This window comes from Lytechinus variegatus, chromosome 1 (assembly GCF_018143015.1).
Source record: "Lytechinus variegatus isolate NC3 chromosome 1, Lvar_3.0, whole genome shotgun sequence".
Lineage (NCBI taxonomy): Eukaryota > Metazoa > Echinodermata > Echinoidea > Temnopleuroida > Toxopneustidae > Lytechinus > Lytechinus variegatus.
The window spans coordinates 96,022,614-96,028,455 of record NC_054740.1 but is presented as its reverse complement, the minus strand read 5'-3'; positions in this window follow the sequence as shown (position 1 = coordinate 96,028,455).

Genomic DNA, 5,842 nt, shown 5'->3' with positions numbered 1-5,842 from the left:
GCCATGGCATGTTTTCTTTTAGCAAGCACACTGTGCGCACTTCACCCAGTATCTGCATAGCAGGATTATTTCCTTCCTTACACTGCAGCGCTGCAGCTATTTGGTATTATTGGTTTCATTATTATTGTTTATCCACTGTTATTACTTTATTGTGTTTTATTGTTATTGTTTGGGTTTTTATTTGGTTATTTTAATATTGTTTGGTTTTTATTTGGTTTTATTATTATTGTTTGGGTTTTTATTTGTATTATTATTATTGGGTTTTTAATTTGGTTTTATTATTATTGTTTGGGTTTTTATTTGTTTTTATTATTATTTTGGGGTTTTATTTGGTATTATTATTTTTTTCACTATTGTAACTATTTTCATTATTATTAATATTGCCACTGTTATTTTTTTTTTCTGATGAGTAAAAGATGATCTCATTACATTGTTACCACTCCTGTCTGATTGCCTGTGTGCAGAGCAGTCATGGTGCGATTTATCCCTAAGCAATCGATGATGCAGGGGATGTGGGAGGCGCCCGGTTTGGGAAACATTTCAGACCCTGTCACTTGTCAGTTTACTGGCAAGTGACAGGGGCTGATTGCGACTCAGACCGGGCGTTCTTGCGTCATCGTTTGCTTGGGGATATAATCACTCCATGACTTGTCTATACACAAGCAATCAGGTAGGAGTGGTAACAATAAAACAATTTAATCCTTTTACTTTTGTTCATAATGGCCTTATATTTTTTTTGCAATGTTATTGAGATATTATTTTCATTATTTCTGCGTAAATTTGAGGATTTTGTGGTATTTTTACCACTGAGTATGTTAGTAAGTCTGGGTATGTAAGTAAGTCTGGGTATGTAGGTTTAAGTCTATAAGTAACTTTCGTTACTGACATGATATATATTTTATACACTGTATCAGTGCTTTGTTACGTTAAGGAGGCATTTATTGATATTATTTTCATATTTTGATCTTATTACTGTTTATTAGTTTTGTTGCAATATTATTATGGTTTATTATTGGCATTCTTTGTGATATTGTCACCACTCCTATCTGATTGCCTGTGTGTAGAGCAGTCATGGTGTGATTTATCCCTAAGCAATCGATGACACAGGGAACGTGGGAGGCGCCCGGTTTGGGAAACTTTTTAGCCCCTGTCATTTGTCAGTTTACTGGCAAGTGATAGGGGCTGATTGCGACTCAGACCGGGCGTTCTTGCGTCATCGTTTGCTTGGAGATATAATCACGCCATGACTTGTCTATACACAAGCAATCAGGTAGGAGTGGTAACAATGAAACAATTAATTCCTTTTTTGTTATTACTTTATTATTATCAAAAGCCCCTGTCATTTTGTGATATTGTTGCCATTCCTGTCTGATTGCGTGTGTGTAGAGCAGTCATGGTGCGATTTTATCCCTAAGCAATCGATGACGCAGGGAACGTGGGAGGCGCCCAGTTTGGAAAACTTTCAGCCCCTGTCATTGGTCAGTTTACTGGCAAGTGATAGGGGCTGATTGCGACTCAGATTGGGCGTTCTTGCGTCATCGTTTGCTTGGAGATATAATCACACCATGACTTCTCTATACACGAGCAATCAGGTAGGAATGGTAATAATAAAATGAATTGACTCTTTATTACACATTATTGTTGTTATTATGAACATTTTTTTTACATTACCATGATTATTGTTTATCCACTATTATTACTTTGTTTTCTTATCGTTATTGCTATTATTTCAATATTGTTATTATTGTATTATTTGTTATTCATTATTCAACATTACTTTATTATTCATTCTTATTATATCATGTTTTTTTTTGTTTATTTCTTATATAGGGGCCATGAAAAGATTATTGATATATAAAAAAAAAGATTATTATGCCTCTCAAAAACTTTGTCTCGTGTCTTTATTTTAAAAAGGTGTATAATGAAGCAGATGAAAAGAGAAAGGATGATGAAAGTGACAAACTTGAGAAAGACATCTGAGGAAAAAAAAATGGTTAGTGAATTATTAAAGTTGCATGAGAAGGGGTTTGGAAGTTTAGTCATGGGTGTTTAATTCTTATTGGCAAGACATGATATGAGTTGTAAGGAAGAGATGCATTGCGGAATAGAAAAAGAGGATTTTCAAATCACAAGAGGACCATGAGATAAAGAAAAAGAACTGATTTGAATTGTGAGAGATTTTAGAATATTGATGGCTGCATGGGCAAAAGGAAAATCAAGCAATTTAAAAATCAATTTTGAAAATTTCTCTTTTTGTTGTGTGTGTGTGTCTGAATTGATATGGACTAAAGTAAAATTTCTTATTAAATAATTGTGGTCAGTAGGCATGTTTAAAACAATGATAATAGTGGGATCTTACATATTAATCATTTTGATCAGATATGGCACTACTGGCATTAGCTAGCACATACCTAGCCCTTGGCACAGCTGCCATTAAACTTCTATTGTAGTTCAAGGATAAAGAAAATGGGTACCCTGTCCTTGGGGCCAGTCAAATACATTGCTGTACACACCCATGACTAAATTATTTCCAAATACTCCCTAATTGAGTGTTTCTGTGTGTGCAAAATAATTCTCTAAACAAGTTTTTTGCAGACTTTGCTCATTTTGGCCCCTAAACAAGTTTTCTCCAGAATATGAGCCCAAGGAAAAGCATACCCTACACAGGTTTGGCTAGTCTTGAAAAAAAACTTTGGAAAAAATATGTTTAATTTTTTTGATCCTACATTTGACTACTGACTAGTCTTTCAAAACCACTCTTTTTTTAAATCAGTGTTTTTGATAGTACCCTTAACCAGTGCACACGTAGCCCACATCCTAAACTGAAGAAAGTACACCTTTAAATGTGATTTTGTTTTTGTCATGCATGTGACAGCAAAATATTTGACTGCCCCCCCCCCCCCCCCCCCCCGATAGTCCAGTGGAAACTGTCCATACTCGTTAAAGTTGTTAAATACTCGGTGGTTTGGTTGATTGTAAATGGTATTGCATTAAATTCAGTTTGGATGGTACTTTGGCAACCTTGGGTATATTTACCTGGCACAATTGGCGTATATATATATATATATATATATATATATTAAAGGACAAGTCCACCCCCAACAAAAAGTTAATTTCAATAAAAAAGAAAAATCCAACAATCATACCACTGAAAATTTCATCAAAATCGGATGTAAAATAAGAAATGGCAAAAAGAAGCTGCTGCAAACTGCTTATCTAAAAAAAAAGAGCAAATGGAGTAAATAAGAGAGTCAAAACCTGATTGGTCATCTCTTCTCACTAATGACCCTTTTGTCTCCTTGTTACTAGTGTTGCTGTTGGATGTCCGTGGTCTATATTATGGTTGTTCCACCTTATATGTTTGTCATTTTGCCTCCGAAGAAGATTCTGCTAGGATCGAAAGCTTAGGCCCCTTTTGACTCTCGTAAAATAAGAAAGTTAGACAGTTTAAATCTTCGCTTTATTTCACAAAACAGTTTGTATGCACATTCTGGTAGGTATATGCAAACGATGGGACTGATGACGTCACTATTTCTTTTGTATTCTATTACAGGAAATATGAAATATTCTGATTTTCTCCCCCTTGTCATGTAAATCAAGTTTTACTCCTCCCTGAACATGTGGAATGAACATTGTCTAACATTATGTGGTTCAGACAAGTCTTACATATAATGTAATTTCTGCATAAATCGAAATATTGTATAATTCAAACAGTAAAAAACAAAAGAAATAGTGAGTGAGTGACATCATCAACTCTCCCATTTGCATACATGTATCACTGAGTTGTGCATATAACTGTTTTGAAACATTAAATTTTTTGAAAACATTAAAATGTCATAACTTTATTACATCCACTTTTGACTCAGACTGAGTATAATGCTTGTTAGATTTTTCTCTATTGATTCAAATCAACAATTTTCTAGAATGGACTTGACCTTTATGTGGCGGTGCCATGGCCAAGTGGTCTAAGGCGCCTGGCTATACATGAAAAGTCTGGGGTTTGACGAGCAAGGCATTTAATCGACAATGCTCTTTTGTCCTGCATTCATATAAATAGAAATGCTGTATCTTGAAGAGTAATCCCTTTCAGCAGCTTCCGAGATGAAAACATTCTGTGTATCAGTGCGAGGTGCCATGGTGAAGTAATTTGCATTGAAAATTTGGAAATTTTCAATGCAATTTCCAAATGTGAGACGTCTGTACAGACGTCTCACATTTTATCACTGGCACGCGCATTTTTCCTCAACCAATCATGAAATGTTTTGAATTTGATCAACCTCTCCAAAGAACATTTGAGCATTATTAGGCATATATACACCTTGTGTCCCTTCCACTTCTACCTTTGCATTATCATATGTACAAAAGGTGACACATGCCATATATACCCTTGCGATAGCACATGAAACAAAGCAAAAGCAATTTTGTGTCTCGCCCACGTACGGTTGACCTGAAAATGACCTTTGACCTTATCATGTGACCTCCGACTGCAGCATAACATGCAGGTCCCCCAAGTCCATCTACCATCCAAGTTTGGTTGAAAAGCACCTTACGGTTGCGGAGTTAGGTAAGGTTGACTTGAAAATGACCTTTGACCTTATTGTGTGACCTCCGACTGCAGCATAACATGCAGGTCCCCCAAGTCCATCCACCATCCATGTTTGGTTGAAAAGTGACTTACGGTTGCGGAGTTGGGTGTCATAAGAGAGTCTTGCATGTAAACTTTAACGTTGACCTGAAAATGACCTTTGACCTTACAATGTGACCTCCAACTGCGGCATAGCATGCAGGTCCCCCAAGTCCATCTACCATCCAAGTTTGGTTGAAAAGCGACCTACGGTTGCGGAGTTAGGTGTCATTAGATTTGACGGACGGACGACATTTGGATCCCTAAGTCTCGCCTTCACCTCTGGTGGGCAAGACGAAAAAGGAATCATCATCTCGAATGAGGTCATAAATAACTGAAAACTGCAAATTCCTGCTTTATAATATTTTTGGAGTGTCTCTTCTTGTAAAATGCAATCTGCTTGTAGGATGGTGAGGGTATTTATTGTTGACCAAGGAAAATCATATCTACAGACACCTTTATCTCCGCAAAGAAATTAAAGATTTTGAAAAAAAATGATTATCACCATATCTATCATCTTGATATAGAGCACAGAAATGTTTATGAGCCCATTCCAGATCATGCATTCTTAGTGTGAGAGATAATGAATAGAGAAAAAGTAAACACAATTTCAGGAATACAGCAGATTAACTCAGATCAAAATTTATATCAAATAAAATATAACCCCATGCAAATGTCTCCTTTCCTCCCTTTTCCCTCCCATTATTTTACGGGTGGGATTAAAACTCCCAAATAGATAAGGGTTTTGATAATAATGCATTGTACTTTAAAGCACCATTTCCAATTTGGTGAAAATTTTCAGGGTATGTAAAAAAAATGGAACAGAATAATTCTAGACTGAAGTGCTTGTTAAAGAGCTCAAATATCAGAAACCATCATCCAAAGTCGAAGGCATGTTGCATTATCAACAAGAGAAATATAGAACATGAATAAGCCAGTATCCACAAAGATGGTTTCAATTATTCTACTACGGTACAAAACCACAGACTGCAGGTTTCTTGCATTAACACATGAATTTTGTACGCTTTGCAAAAACATGCATTTATAATTTATGAACATACAAGATTTTAAAAAAAAAAAGGAAAATATTATGTAAACAAAATCTGCATATCCAGTTTTGTACCATGGTATAATTGAAACCACACTGAATACAGCAAAAGGGTGGATACCTACAGTATTAGCAACAAGATTCAAATACTGAAAGTGACAACAGAAATG